This window comes from Anomaloglossus baeobatrachus, chromosome 5 (genome assembly GCF_048569485.1).
Source record: "Anomaloglossus baeobatrachus isolate aAnoBae1 chromosome 5, aAnoBae1.hap1, whole genome shotgun sequence".
Lineage (NCBI taxonomy): Eukaryota > Metazoa > Chordata > Amphibia > Anura > Aromobatidae > Anomaloglossus > Anomaloglossus baeobatrachus.
In genome coordinates this window covers 286,964,443-286,978,219 of record NC_134357.1, presented here as the reverse complement: position 1 = coordinate 286,978,219, position 13,777 = coordinate 286,964,443, and the positions used below count along the sequence as shown (strand labels likewise).

General features: G+C 41.4%; 25 non-coding genes across 25 annotated transcripts; all 25 read right to left on the bottom strand.

Annotated features, from left to right (window-relative positions):
* Positions 1–265: 265 nt before the first annotated feature.
* Positions 266–347, bottom strand: TRNAL-AAG (transfer RNA leucine (anticodon AAG)). The gene has a single exon. It is a non-coding gene; the product is annotated as a tRNA-Leu (tRNA).
* Positions 348–792: 445 nt separating this feature from the next.
* TRNAL-UAG (transfer RNA leucine (anticodon UAG)) lies at positions 793–874 on the bottom strand. Its single transcript has one exon. It is a non-coding gene; the product is annotated as a tRNA-Leu (tRNA).
* Positions 875–1,359: 485 nt separating this feature from the next.
* Positions 1,360–1,441, bottom strand: TRNAL-AAG (transfer RNA leucine (anticodon AAG)). The gene has a single exon. It is a non-coding gene; the product is annotated as a tRNA-Leu (tRNA).
* Positions 1,442–1,886: 445 nt separating this feature from the next.
* TRNAL-UAG (transfer RNA leucine (anticodon UAG)) lies at positions 1,887–1,968 on the bottom strand. The gene has a single exon. It is a non-coding gene; the product is annotated as a tRNA-Leu (tRNA).
* Positions 1,969–2,453: 485 nt separating this feature from the next.
* On the bottom strand, positions 2,454–2,535 carry TRNAL-AAG (transfer RNA leucine (anticodon AAG)). The gene has a single exon. It is a non-coding gene; the product is annotated as a tRNA-Leu (tRNA).
* Positions 2,536–2,980: 445 nt separating this feature from the next.
* Positions 2,981–3,062, bottom strand: TRNAL-UAG (transfer RNA leucine (anticodon UAG)). Its single transcript has one exon. It is a non-coding gene; the product is annotated as a tRNA-Leu (tRNA).
* Positions 3,063–3,547: 485 nt separating this feature from the next.
* TRNAL-AAG (transfer RNA leucine (anticodon AAG)) lies at positions 3,548–3,629 on the bottom strand. Its single transcript has one exon. It is a non-coding gene; the product is annotated as a tRNA-Leu (tRNA).
* A 445-nt stretch (positions 3,630–4,074) lies between these two features.
* TRNAL-UAG (transfer RNA leucine (anticodon UAG)) lies at positions 4,075–4,156 on the bottom strand. The gene has a single exon. It is a non-coding gene; the product is annotated as a tRNA-Leu (tRNA).
* Positions 4,157–4,641: 485 nt separating this feature from the next.
* TRNAL-AAG (transfer RNA leucine (anticodon AAG)) lies at positions 4,642–4,723 on the bottom strand. The gene has a single exon. It is a non-coding gene; the product is annotated as a tRNA-Leu (tRNA).
* Positions 4,724–5,168: 445 nt separating this feature from the next.
* Positions 5,169–5,250, bottom strand: TRNAL-UAG (transfer RNA leucine (anticodon UAG)). Its single transcript has one exon. It is a non-coding gene; the product is annotated as a tRNA-Leu (tRNA).
* A 485-nt stretch (positions 5,251–5,735) lies between these two features.
* On the bottom strand, positions 5,736–5,817 carry TRNAL-AAG (transfer RNA leucine (anticodon AAG)). Its single transcript has one exon. It is a non-coding gene; the product is annotated as a tRNA-Leu (tRNA).
* A 445-nt stretch (positions 5,818–6,262) lies between these two features.
* Positions 6,263–6,344, bottom strand: TRNAL-UAG (transfer RNA leucine (anticodon UAG)). Its single transcript has one exon. It is a non-coding gene; the product is annotated as a tRNA-Leu (tRNA).
* Positions 6,345–6,829: 485 nt separating this feature from the next.
* TRNAL-AAG (transfer RNA leucine (anticodon AAG)) lies at positions 6,830–6,911 on the bottom strand. Its single transcript has one exon. It is a non-coding gene; the product is annotated as a tRNA-Leu (tRNA).
* Positions 6,912–7,356: 445 nt separating this feature from the next.
* Positions 7,357–7,438, bottom strand: TRNAL-UAG (transfer RNA leucine (anticodon UAG)). Its single transcript has one exon. It is a non-coding gene; the product is annotated as a tRNA-Leu (tRNA).
* Positions 7,439–7,883: 445 nt separating this feature from the next.
* TRNAL-UAG (transfer RNA leucine (anticodon UAG)) lies at positions 7,884–7,965 on the bottom strand. Its single transcript has one exon. It is a non-coding gene; the product is annotated as a tRNA-Leu (tRNA).
* A 485-nt stretch (positions 7,966–8,450) lies between these two features.
* On the bottom strand, positions 8,451–8,532 carry TRNAL-AAG (transfer RNA leucine (anticodon AAG)). Its single transcript has one exon. It is a non-coding gene; the product is annotated as a tRNA-Leu (tRNA).
* Positions 8,533–8,977: 445 nt separating this feature from the next.
* TRNAL-UAG (transfer RNA leucine (anticodon UAG)) lies at positions 8,978–9,059 on the bottom strand. The gene has a single exon. It is a non-coding gene; the product is annotated as a tRNA-Leu (tRNA).
* Positions 9,060–9,544: 485 nt separating this feature from the next.
* TRNAL-AAG (transfer RNA leucine (anticodon AAG)) lies at positions 9,545–9,626 on the bottom strand. Its single transcript has one exon. It is a non-coding gene; the product is annotated as a tRNA-Leu (tRNA).
* A 445-nt stretch (positions 9,627–10,071) lies between these two features.
* On the bottom strand, positions 10,072–10,153 carry TRNAL-UAG (transfer RNA leucine (anticodon UAG)). The gene has a single exon. It is a non-coding gene; the product is annotated as a tRNA-Leu (tRNA).
* A 485-nt stretch (positions 10,154–10,638) lies between these two features.
* TRNAL-AAG (transfer RNA leucine (anticodon AAG)) lies at positions 10,639–10,720 on the bottom strand. The gene has a single exon. It is a non-coding gene; the product is annotated as a tRNA-Leu (tRNA).
* Positions 10,721–11,165: 445 nt separating this feature from the next.
* On the bottom strand, positions 11,166–11,247 carry TRNAL-UAG (transfer RNA leucine (anticodon UAG)). Its single transcript has one exon. It is a non-coding gene; the product is annotated as a tRNA-Leu (tRNA).
* A 485-nt stretch (positions 11,248–11,732) lies between these two features.
* Positions 11,733–11,814, bottom strand: TRNAL-AAG (transfer RNA leucine (anticodon AAG)). Its single transcript has one exon. It is a non-coding gene; the product is annotated as a tRNA-Leu (tRNA).
* Positions 11,815–12,259: 445 nt separating this feature from the next.
* On the bottom strand, positions 12,260–12,341 carry TRNAL-UAG (transfer RNA leucine (anticodon UAG)). The gene has a single exon. It is a non-coding gene; the product is annotated as a tRNA-Leu (tRNA).
* Positions 12,342–12,826: 485 nt separating this feature from the next.
* On the bottom strand, positions 12,827–12,908 carry TRNAL-AAG (transfer RNA leucine (anticodon AAG)). Its single transcript has one exon. It is a non-coding gene; the product is annotated as a tRNA-Leu (tRNA).
* A 445-nt stretch (positions 12,909–13,353) lies between these two features.
* On the bottom strand, positions 13,354–13,435 carry TRNAL-UAG (transfer RNA leucine (anticodon UAG)). The gene has a single exon. It is a non-coding gene; the product is annotated as a tRNA-Leu (tRNA).
* Between the last annotated feature and the right edge of the window lie 342 nt (positions 13,436–13,777).

Sequence of the window (13,777 nt, the reverse complement as noted above, 5' to 3'; positions counted from 1 at the left end):
AGAATTTGAAAACCTCAGAGGTAGTGGAGGTGGCAGCAGAGGGATTCAAGCCCACACACCCAAAGAGACTGCAGCCTTAATCCAGCACATCTAGACTCCACGACCATGACACTGCAAATGCTTGCTCCATTAAATAGCAAAACTGTTCAGGTATTTCTGAAAACTCACTGATTTACCTAATTTGATCATCATCACAAGATTGTTCTTTGCACAACCCAATCTACTATTAAATTCGACTTTTCATGAACTTCCTGACTGCAAAAGCTGGCAGCAGTGGGATTTGAACCCACGCCTCCAAAGAGACTGGAGCCTTAATCCAGCGCCTTAGACCGCTCGGCCATGCTACCTGGATGACAGCCGTGTCAACTTCCTTGGAGTAAGGCAAGTATAGCTGATTTCATTTTAAAGTAGTGTATGTGTGGTAATGGGCATATCACTCTCCAAAAAGACAAAGCAATAATTCTGAGAATTGTCTTTTCCTAAACATCAAAATATACAAGTATCATATGAAAAGATTAAAGGATAAGCTCAGTAAAAAGTAAGCAAATCATTACGCTACATGAGATAAGAATTTGAAAACCTCCGAGGTAGTAAGAGTGGCACCAGCGGGATTCAAACCCACACACCCAAAGAGACTGCAACCTTAAACCAGCACATCTAGACCCCACGAACCATGTTGCTGCAAATGCTTCCTCGATTCCATACTGACACAGTCCAGGTATTTCTGAAAACTCACTGATTTACCTAATTTGCTAATCGTCACAAGATTGTTCTTTGCCCAACACTAAAAGCTGGCAGCAGTGGGATTTGAACCCACGCCTCCAAAGAGACTGGAGCCTAAATCCAGCGCCTTAGACCGCTCGGCCATGCTACCTGGGTGAAAAGCGATAAAATGTCCTTGGAGTAAGGGAAGTATAGCTGATTTTATTTTAAAGTAGTGTATGTGTGCTAACGGGCATATCTCTCTCCAACAGGACAAAGCAATAATTCTGAGAATTGTCTTTTCCTAAACATCAAAATGTACAAGTATCATATGAAAAGATTAAAGGATAAGCTCATTTAAAAGTAAGCAAATCATTAAGCTACATGAGATAAGAATTTGAAAACCTCAGAGGTAGTGGAGGTGGCAGCAGAGGGATTCAAGCCCACACACCCAAAGAGACTGCAGCCTTAATCCAGCACATCTAGACTCCACGACCATGACACTGCAAATGCTTGCTCCATTAAATAGCAAAACTGTTCAGGTATTTCTGAAAACTCACTGATTTACCTAATTTGATCATCATCACAAGATTGTTCTTTGCACAACCCAATCTACTATTAAATTCGACTTTTCATGAACTTCCTGACTGCAAAAGCTGGCAGCAGTGGGATTTGAACCCACGCCTCCAAAGAGACTGGAGCCTTAATCCAGCGCCTTAGACCGCTCGGCCATGCTACCTGGATGACAGCCGTGTCAACTTCCTTGGAGTAAGGCAAGTATAGCTGATTTCATTTTAAAGTAGTGTATGTGTGGTAATGGGCATATCACTCTCCAAAAAGACAAAGCAATAATTCTGAGAATTGTCTTTTCCTAAACATCAAAATATACAAGTATCATATGAAAAGATTAAAGGATAAGCTCAGTAAAAAGTAAGCAAATCATTACGCTACATGAGATAAGAATTTGAAAACCTCCGAGGTAGTAAGAGTGGCACCAGCGGGATTCAAACCCACACACCCAAAGAGACTGCAACCTTAAACCAGCACATCTAGACCCCACGAACCATGTTGCTGCAAATGCTTCCTCGATTCCATACTGACACAGTCCAGGTATTTCTGAAAACTCACTGATTTACCTAATTTGCTAATCGTCACAAGATTGTTCTTTGCCCAACACTAAAAGCTGGCAGCAGTGGGATTTGAACCCACGCCTCCAAAGAGACTGGAGCCTAAATCCAGCGCCTTAGACCGCTCGGCCATGCTACCTGGGTGAAAAGCGATAAAATGTCCTTGGAGTAAGGGAAGTATAGCTGATTTTATTTTAAAGTAGTGTATGTGTGCTAACGGGCATATCTCTCTCCAACAGGACAAAGCAATAATTCTGAGAATTGTCTTTTCCTAAACATCAAAATGTACAAGTATCATATGAAAAGATTAAAGGATAAGCTCATTTAAAAGTAAGCAAATCATTAAGCTACATGAGATAAGAATTTGAAAACCTCAGAGGTAGTGGAGGTGGCAGCAGAGGGATTCAAGCCCACACACCCAAAGAGACTGCAGCCTTAATCCAGCACATCTAGACTCCACGACCATGACACTGCAAATGCTTGCTCCATTAAATAGCAAAACTGTTCAGGTATTTCTGAAAACTCACTGATTTACCTAATTTGATCATCATCACAAGATTGTTCTTTGCACAACCCAATCTACTATTAAATTCGACTTTTCATGAACTTCCTGACTGCAAAAGCTGGCAGCAGTGGGATTTGAACCCACGCCTCCAAAGAGACTGGAGCCTTAATCCAGCGCCTTAGACCGCTCGGCCATGCTACCTGGATGACAGCCGTGTCAACTTCCTTGGAGTAAGGCAAGTATAGCTGATTTCATTTTAAAGTAGTGTATGTGTGGTAATGGGCATATCACTCTCCAAAAAGACAAAGCAATAATTCTGAGAATTGTCTTTTCCTAAACATCAAAATATACAAGTATCATATGAAAAGATTAAAGGATAAGCTCAGTAAAAAGTAAGCAAATCATTACGCTACATGAGATAAGAAATTGAAAACCTCCGAGGTAGTAAGAGTGGCACCAGCGGGATTCAAACCCACACACCCAAAGAGACTGCAACCTTAAACCAGCACATCTAGACCCCACGAACCATGTTGCTGCAAATGCTTCCTCGATTCCATACTGACACAGTCCAGGTATTTCTGAAAACTCACTGATTTACCTAATTTGCTAATCGTCACAAGATTGTTCTTTGCCCAACACTAAAAGCTGGCAGCAGTGGGATTTGAACCCACGCCTCCAAAGAGACTGGAGCCTAAATCCAGCGCCTTAGACCGCTCGGCCATGCTACCTGGGTGAAAAGCGATAAAATGTCCTTGGAGTAAGGGAAGTATAGCTGATTTTATTTTAAAGTAGTGTATGTGTGCTAACGGGCATATCTCTCTCCAACAGGACAAAGCAATAATTCTGAGAATTGTCTTTTCCTAAACATCAAAATGTACAAGTATCATATGAAAAGATTAAAGGATAAGCTCATTTAAAAGTAAGCAAATCATTAAGCTACATGAGATAAGAATTTGAAAACCTCAGAGGTAGTGGAGGTGGCAGCAGAGGGATTCAAGCCCACACACCCAAAGAGACTGCAGCCTTAATCCAGCACATCTAGACTCCACGACCATGACACTGCAAATGCTTGCTCCATTAAATAGCAAAACTGTTCAGGTATTTCTGAAAACTCACTGATTTACCTAATTTGATCATCATCACAAGATTGTTCTTTGCACAACCCAATCTACTATTAAATTCGACTTTTCATGAACTTCCTGACTGCAAAAGCTGGCAGCAGTGGGATTTGAACCCACGCCTCCAAAGAGACTGGAGCCTTAATCCAGCGCCTTAGACCGCTCGGCCATGCTACCTGGATGACAGCCGTGTCAACTTCCTTGGAGTAAGGCAAGTATAGCTGATTTCATTTTAAAGTAGTGTATGTGTGGTAATGGGCATATCACTCTCCAAAAAGACAAAGCAATAATTCTGAGAATTGTCTTTTCCTAAACATCAAAATATACAAGTATCATATGAAAAGATTAAAGGATAAGCTCAGTAAAAAGTAAGCAAATCATTACGCTACATGAGATAAGAATTTGAAAACCTCCGAGGTAGTAAGAGTGGCACCAGCGGGATTCAAACCCACACACCCAAAGAGACTGCAACCTTAAACCAGCACATCTAGACCCCACGAACCATGTTGCTGCAAATGCTTCCTCGATTCCATACTGACACAGTCCAGGTATTTCTGAAAACTCACTGATTTACCTAATTTGCTAATCGTCACAAGATTGTTCTTTGCCCAACACTAAAAGCTGGCAGCAGTGGGATTTGAACCCACGCCTCCAAAGAGACTGGAGCCTAAATCCAGCGCCTTAGACCGCTCGGCCATGCTACCTGGGTGAAAAGCGATAAAATGTCCTTGGAGTAAGGGAAGTATAGCTGATTTTATTTTAAAGTAGTGTATGTGTGCTAACGGGCATATCTCTCTCCAACAGGACAAAGCAATAATTCTGAGAATTGTCTTTTCCTAAACATCAAAATGTACAAGTATCATATGAAAAGATTAAAGGATAAGCTCATTTAAAAGTAAGCAAATCATTAAGCTACATGAGATAAGAATTTGAAAACCTCAGAGGTAGTGGAGGTGGCAGCAGAGGGATTCAAGCCCACACACCCAAAGAGACTGCAGCCTTAATCCAGCACATCTAGACTCCACGACCATGACACTGCAAATGCTTGCTCCATTAAATAGCAAAACTGTTCAGGTATTTCTGAAAACTCACTGATTTACCTAATTTGATCATCATCACAAGATTGTTCTTTGCACAACCCAATCTACTATTAAATTCGACTTTTCATGAACTTCCTGACTGCAAAAGCTGGCAGCAGTGGGATTTGAACCCACGCCTCCAAAGAGACTGGAGCCTTAATCCAGCGCCTTAGACCGCTCGGCCATGCTACCTGGATGACAGCCGTGTCAACTTCCTTGGAGTAAGGCAAGTATAGCTGATTTCATTTTAAAGTAGTGTATGTGTGGTAATGGGCATATCACTCTCCAAAAAGACAAAGCAATAATTCTGAGAATTGTCTTTTCCTAAACATCAAAATATACAAGTATCATATGAAAAGATTAAAGGATAAGCTCAGTAAAAAGTAAGCAAATCATTACGCTACATGAGATAAGAATTTGAAAACCTCCGAGGTAGTAAGAGTGGCACCAGCGGGATTCAAACCCACACACCCAAAGAGACTGCAACCTTAAACCAGCACATCTAGACCCCACGAACCATGTTGCTGCAAATGCTTCCTCGATTCCATACTGACACAGTCAAGGTATTTCTGAAAACTCACTGATTTACCTAATTTGCTAATCGTCACAAGATTGTTCTTTGCCCAACACTAAAAGCTGGCAGCAGTGGGATTTGAACCCACGCCTCCAAAGAGACTGGAGCCTAAATCCAGCGCCTTAGACCGCTCGGCCATGCTACCTGGGTGAAAAGCGATAAAATGTCCTTGGAGTAAGGGAAGTATAGCTGATTTTATTTTAAAGTAGTGTATGTGTGCTAACGGGCATATCTCTCTCCAACAGGACAAAGCAATAATTCTGAGAATTGTCTTTTCCTAAACATCAAAATGTACAAGTATCATATGAAAAGATTAAAGGATAAGCTCATTTAAAAGTAAGCAAATCATTAAGCTACATGAGATAAGAATTTGAAAACCTCAGAGGTAGTGGAGGTGGCAGCAGAGGGATTCAAGCCCACACACCCAAAGAGACTGCAGCCTTAATCCAGCACATCTAGACTCCACGACCATGACACTGCAAATGCTTGCTCCATTAAATAGCAAAACTGTTCAGGTATTTCTGAAAACTCACTGATTTACCTAATTTGATCATCATCACAAGATTGTTCTTTGCACAACCCAATCTACTATTAAATTCGACTTTTCATGAACTTCCTGACTGCAAAAGCTGGCAGCAGTGGGATTTGAACCCACGCCTCCAAAGAGACTGGAGCCTTAATCCAGCGCCTTAGACCGCTCGGCCATGCTACCTGGATGACAGCCGTGTCAACTTCCTTGGAGTAAGGCAAGTATAGCTGATTTCATTTTAAAGTAGTGTATGTGTGGTAATGGGCATATCACTCTCCAAAAAGACAAAGCAATAATTCTGAGAATTGTCTTTTCCTAAACATCAAAATATACAAGTATCATATGAAAAGATTAAAGGATAAGCTCAGTAAAAAGTAAGCAAATCATTACGCTACATGAGATAAGAATTTGAAAACCTCCGAGGTAGTAAGAGTGGCACCAGCGGGATTCAAACCCACACACCCAAAGAGACTGCAACCTTAAACCAGCACATCTAGACCCCACGAACCATGTTGCTGCAAATGCTTCCTCGATTCCATACTGACACAGTCCAGGTATTTCTGAAAACTCACTGATTTACCTAATTTGCTAATCGTCACAAGATTGTTCTTTGCCCAACACTAAAAGCTGGCAGCAGTGGGATTTGAACCCACGCCTCCAAAGAGACTGGAGCCTAAATCCAGCGCCTTAGACCGCTCGGCCATGCTACCTGGGTGAAAAGCGATAAAATGTCCTTGGAGTAAGGGAAGTATAGCTGATTTTATTTTAAAGTAGTGTATGTGTGCTAACGGGCATATCTCTCTCCAACAGGACAAAGCAATAATTCTGAGAATTGTCTTTTCCTAAACATCAAAATGTACAAGTATCATATGAAAAGATTAAAGGATAAGCTCATTTAAAAGTAAGCAAATCATTAAGCTACATGAGATAAGAATTTGAAAACCTCAGAGGTAGTGGAGGTGGCAGCAGAGGGATTCAAGCCCACACACCCAAAGAGACTGCAGCCTTAATCCAGCACATCTAGACTCCACGACCATGACACTGCAAATGCTTGCTCCATTAAATAGCAAAACTGTTCAGGTATTTCTGAAAACTCACTGATTTACCTAATTTGATCATCATCACAAGATTGTTCTTTGCACAACCCAATCTACTATTAAATTCGACTTTTCATGAACTTCCTGACTGCAAAAGCTGGCAGCAGTGGGATTTGAACCCACGCCTCCAAAGAGACTGGAGCCTTAATCCAGCGCCTTAGACCGCTCGGCCATGCTACCTGGATGACAGCCGTGTCAACTTCCTTGGAGTAAGGCAAGTATAGCTGATTTCATTTTAAAGTAGTGTATGTGTGGTAATGGGCATATCACTCTCCAAAAAGACAAAGCAATAATTCTGAGAATTGTCTTTTCCTAAACATCAAAATATACAAGTATCATATGAAAAGATTAAAGGATAAGCTCAGTAAAAAGTAAGCAAATCATTACGCTACATGAGATAAGAATTTGAAAACCTCCGAGGTAGTAAGAGTGGCACCAGCGGGATTCAAACCCACACACCCAAAGAGACTGCAACCTTAAACCAGCACATCTAGACCCCACGAACCATGTTGCTGCAAATGCTTCCTCGATTCCATACTGACACAGTCAAGGTATTTCTGAAAACTCACTGATTTACCTAATTTGCTAATCGTCACAAGATTGTTCTTTGCCCAACACTAAAAGCTGGCAGCAGTGGGATTTGAACCCACGCCTCCAAAGAGACTGGAGCCTAAATCCAGCGCCTTAGACCGCTCGGCCATGCTACCTGGGTGAAAAGCGATAAAATGTCCTTGGAGTAAGGGAAGTATAGCTGATTTCATTTTAAAGTAGTGTATGTGTGGTAATGGGCATATCACTCTCCAAAAAGACAAAGCAATAATTCTGCGAATTGTCTTTTCCTAAACATCAAAATATACAAGTATCATATGAAAAGATTAAAGGATAAGCTCAGTAAAAAGTAAGCAAATCATTACGCTACATGAGATAAGAATTTGAAAACCTCCGAGGTAGTAAGAGTGGCACCAGCGGGATTCAAACCCACACACCCAAAGAGACTGCAACCTTAAACCAGCACATCTAGACCCCACGAACCATGTTGCTGCAAATGCTTCCTCGATTCCATACTGACACAGTCCAGGTATTTCTGAAAACTCACTGATTTACCTAATTTGCTAATCGTCACAAGATTGTTCTTTGCCCAACACTAAAAGCTGGCAGCAGTGGGATTTGAACCCACGCCTCCAAAGAGACTGGAGCCTAAATCCAGCGCCTTAGACCGCTCGGCCATGCTACCTGGGTGAAAAGCGATAAAATGTCCTTGGAGTAAGGGAAGTATAGCTGATTTTATTTTAAAGTAGTGTATGTGTGCTAACGGGCATATCTCTCTCCAACAGGACAAAGCAATAATTCTGAGAATTGTCTTTTCCTAAACATCAAAATGTACAAGTATCATATGAAAAGATTAAAGGATAAGCTCATTTAAAAGTAAGCAAATCATTAAGCTACATGAGATAAGAATTTGAAAACCTCAGAGGTAGTGGAGGTGGCAGCAGAGGGATTCAAGCCCACACACCCAAAGAGACTGCAGCCTTAATCCAGCACATCTAGACTCCACGACCATGACACTGCAAATGCTTGCTCCATTAAATAGCAAAACTGTTCAGGTATTTCTGAAAACTCACTGATTTACCTAATTTGATCATCATCACAAGATTGTTCTTTGCACAACCCAATCTACTATTAAATTCGACTTTTCATGAACTTCCTGACTGCAAAAGCTGGCAGCAGTGGGATTTGAACCCACGCCTCCAAAGAGACTGGAGCCTTAATCCAGCGCCTTAGACCGCTCGGCCATGCTACCTGGATGACAGCCGTGTCAACTTCCTTGGAGTAAGGCAAGTATAGCTGATTTCATTTTAAAGTAGTGTATGTGTGGTAATGGGCATATCACTCTCCAAAAAGACAAAGCAATAATTCTGAGAATTGTCTTTTCCTAAACATCAAAATATACAAGTATCATATGAAAAGATTAAAGGATAAGCTCAGTAAAAAGTAAGCAAATCATTACGCTACATGAGATAAGAAATTGAAAACCTCCGAGGTAGTAAGAGTGGCACCAGCGGGATTCAAACCCACACACCCAAAGAGACTGCAACCTTAAACCAGCACATCTAGACCCCACGAACCATGTTGCTGCAAATGCTTCCTCGATTCCATACTGACACAGTCCAGGTATTTCTGAAAACTCACTGATTTACCTAATTTGCTAATCGTCACAAGATTGTTCTTTGCCCAACACTAAAAGCTGGCAGCAGTGGGATTTGAACCCACGCCTCCAAAGAGACTGGAGCCTAAATCCAGCGCCTTAGACCGCTCGGCCATGCTACCTGGGTGAAAAGCGATAAAATGTCCTTGGAGTAAGGGAAGTATAGCTGATTTTATTTTAAAGTAGTGTATGTGTGCTAACGGGCATATCTCTCTCCAACAGGACAAAGCAATAATTCTGAGAATTGTCTTTTCCTAAACATCAAAATGTACAAGTATCATATGAAAAGATTAAAGGATAAGCTCATTTAAAAGTAAGCAAATCATTAAGCTACATGAGATAAGAATTTGAAAACCTCAGAGGTAGTGGAGGTGGCAGCAGAGGGATTCAAGCCCACACACCCAAAGAGACTGCAGCCTTAATCCAGCACATCTAGACTCCACGACCATGACACTGCAAATGCTTGCTCCATTAAATAGCAAAACTGTTCAGGTATTTCTGAAAACTCACTGATTTACCTAATTTGATCATCATCACAAGATTGTTCTTTGCACAACCCAATCTACTATTAAATTCGACTTTTCATGAACTTCCTGACTGCAAAAGCTGGCAGCAGTGGGATTTGAACCCACGCCTCCAAAGAGACTGGAGCCTTAATCCAGCGCCTTAGACCGCTCGGCCATGCTACCTGGATGACAGCCGTGTCAACTTCCTTGGAGTAAGGCAAGTATAGCTGATTTCATTTTAAAGTAGTGTATGTGTGGTAATGGGCATATCACTCTCCAAAAAGACAAAGCAATAATTCTGAGAATTGTCTTTTCCTAAACATCAAAATATACAAGTATCATATGAAAAGATTAAAGGATAAGCTCAGTAAAAAGTAAGCAAATCATTACGCTACATGAGATAAGAATTTGAAAACCTCCGAGGTAGTAAGAGTGGCACCAGCGGGATTCAAACCCACACACCCAAAGAGACTGCAACCTTAAACCAGCACATCTAGACCCCACGAACCATGTTGCTGCAAATGCTTCCTCGATTCCATACTGACACAGTCCAGGTATTTCTGAAAACTCACTGATTTACCTAATTTGCTAATCGTCACAAGATTGTTCTTTGCCCAACACTAAAAGCTGGCAGCAGTGGGATTTGAACCCACGCCTCCAAAGAGACTGGAGCCTAAATCCAGCGCCTTAGACCGCTCGGCCATGCTACCTGGGTGAAAAGCGATAAAATGTCCTTGGAGTAAGGGAAGTATAGCTGATTTTATTTTAAAGTAGTGTATGTGTGCTAACGGGCATATCTCTCTCCAACAGGACAAAGCAATAATTCTGAGAATTGTCTTTTCCTAAACATCAAAATGTACAAGTATCATATGAAAAGATTAAAGGATAAGCTCATTTAAAAGTAAGCAAATCATTAAGCTACATGAGATAAGAATTTGAAAACCTCAGAGGTAGTGGAGGTGGCAGCAGAGGGATTCAAGCCCACACACCCAAAGAGACTGCAGCCTTAATCCAGCACATCTAGACTCCACGACCATGACACTGCAAATGCTTGCTCCATTAAATAGCAAAACTGTTCAGGTATTTCTGAAAACTCACTGATTTACCTAATTTGATCATCATCACAAGATTGTTCTTTGCACAACCCAATCTACTATTAAATTCGACTTTTCATGAACTTCCTGACTGCAAAAGCTGGCAGCAGTGGGATTTGAACCCACGCCTCCAAAGAGACTGGAGCCTTAATCCAGCGCCTTAGACCGCTCGGCCATGCTACCTGGATGACAGCCGTGTCAACTTCCTTGGAGTAAGGCAAGTATAGCTGATTTCATTTTAAAGTAGTGTATGTGTGGTAATGGGCATATCACTCTCCAAAAAGACAAAGCAATAATTCTGAGAATTGTCTTTTCCTAAACATCAAAATATACAAGTATCATATGAAAAGATTAAAGGATAAGCTCAGTAAAAAGTAAGCAAATCATTACGCTACATGAGATAAGAATTTGAAAACCTCCGAGGTAGTAAGAGTGGCACCAGCGGGATTCAAACCCACACACCCAAAGAGACTGCAACCTTAAACCAGCACATCTAGACCCCACGAACCATGTTGCTGCAAATGCTTCCTCGATTCCATACTGACACAGTCAAGGTATTTCTGAAAACTCACTGATTTACCTAATTTGCTAATCGTCACAAGATTGTTCTTTGCCCAACACTAAAAGCTGGCAGCAGTGGGATTTGAACCCACGCCTCCAAAGAGACTGGAGCCTAAATCCAGCGCCTTAGACCGCTCGGCCATGCTACCTGGGTGAAAAGCGATAAAATGTCCTTGGAGTAAGGGAAGTATAGCTGATTTTATTTTAAAGTAGTGTATGTGTGCTAACGGGCATATCTCTCTCCAACAGGACAAAGCAATAATTCTGAGAATTGTCTTTTCCTAAACATCAAAATGTACAAGTATCATATGAAAAGATTAAAGGATAAGCTCATTTAAAAGTAAGCAAATCATTAAGCTACATGAGATAAGAATTTGAAAACCTCAGAGGTAGTGGAGGTGGCAGCAGAGGGATTCAAGCCCACACACCCAAAGAGACTGCAGCCTTAATCCAGCACATCTAGACTCCACGACCATGACACTGCAAATGCTTGCTCCATTAAATAGCAAAACTGTTCAGGTATTTCTGAAAACTCACTGATTTACCTAATTTGATCATCATCACAAGATTGTTCTTTGCACAACCCAATCTACTATTAAATTCGACTTTTCATGAACTTCCTGACTGCAAAAGCTGGCAGCAGTGGGATTTGAACCCACGCCTCCAAAGAGACTGGAGCCTTAATCCAGCGCCTTAGACCGCTCGGCCATGCTACCTGGATGACAGCCGTGTCAACTTCCTTGGAGTAAGGCAAGTATAGCTGATTTCATTTTAAAGTAGTGTATGTGTGGTAATGGGCATATCACTCTCCAAAAAGACAAAGCAATAATTCTGAGAATTGTCTTTTCCTAAACATCAAAATATACAAGTATCATATGAAAAGATTAAAGGATAAGCTCAGTAAAAAGTAAGCAAATCATTACGCTACATGAGATAAGAATTTGAAAACCTCCGAGGTAGTAAGAGTGGCACCAGCGGGATTCAAACCCACACACCCAAAGAGACTGCAACCTTAAACCAGCACATCTAGACCCCACGAACCATGTTGCTGCAAATGCTTCCTCGATTCCATACTGACACAGTCAAGGTATTTCTGAAAACTCACTGATTTACCTAATTTGCTAATCGTCACAAGATTGTTCTTTGCCCAACACTAAAAGCTGGCAGCAGTGGGATTTGAACCCACGCCTCCAAAGAGACTGGAGCCTAAATCCAGCGCCTTAGACCGCTCGGCCATGCTACCTGGGTGAAAAGCGATAAAATGTCCTTGGAGTAAGGGAAGTATAGCTGATTTTATTTTAAAGTAGTGTATGTGTGCTAACGGGCATATCTCTCTCCAACAGGACAAAGCAATAATTCTGAGAATTGTCTTTTCCTAAACATCAAAATGTACAAGTATCATATGAAAAGATTAAAGGATAAGCTCATTTAAAAGTAAGCAAATCATTAAGCTACATGAGATAAGAATTTGAAAACCTCAGAGGTAGTGGAGGTGGCAGCAGAGGGATTCAAGCCCACACACCCAAAGAGACTGCAGCCTTAATCCAGCACATCTAGACTCCACGACCATGACACTGCAAATGCTTGCTCCATTAAATAGCAAAACTGTTCAGGTATTTCTGAAAACTCACTGATTTACCTAATTTGATCATCATCACAAGATTGTTCTTTGCACAACCCAATCTACTATTAAATTCGACTTTTCATGAACTTCCTGACTGCAAAAGCTGGCAGCAGTGGGATTTGAACCCACGCCTCCAAAGAGACTGGAGCCTTAATCCAGCGCCTTAGACCGCTCGGCCATGCTACCTGGATGACAGCCGTGTCAACTTCCTTGGAGTAAGGCAAGTATAGCTGATTTCATTTTAAAGTAGTGTATGTGTGGTAATGGGCATATCACTCTCCAAAAAGACAAAGCAATAATTCTGAGAATTGTCTTTTCCTAAACATCAAAATATACAAGTATCATATGAAAAGATTAAAGGATAAGCTCAGTAAAAAGTAAGCAAATCATTACGCTACATGAGATAAGAATTTGAAAACCTCCGAGGTAGTAAGAGTGGCACCAGCGGGATTCAAACCCACACACCCAAAGAGACTGCAACCTTAAACCAGCACATCTAGACCCCACGAACCATGTTGCTGCAAATGCTTCCTCGATTCCATACTGACACAGTCCAGGTATTTCTGAAAACTCACTGATTTACCTAATTTGCTAATCGTCACAAGATTGTTCTTTGCCCAACACTAAAAGCTGGCAGCAGTGGGATTTGAACCCACGCCTCCAAAGAGACTGGAGCCTAAATCCAGCGCCTTAGACCGCTCGGCCATGCTACCTGGGTGAAAAGCGATAAAATGTCCTTGGAGTAAGGGAAGTATAGCTGATTTTATTTTAAAGTAGTGTATGTGTGCTAACGGGCATATCTCTCTCCAACAGGACAAAGCAATAATTCTGAGAATTGTCTTTTCCTAAACATCAAAATGTACAAGTATCATATGAAAAGATTAAAGGATAAGCTCATTTAAAAGTAAGCAAATCATTAAGCTACATGAGATAAGAATTTGAAAACCTCAGAGGTAGTGGAGGTGGCAGCAGAGGGATTCAAGCCCACACACCCAAAGAGACTGCAGCCTTAATCCAGCACATCTAGACTCCACGACCATGACACTGCAAATGCT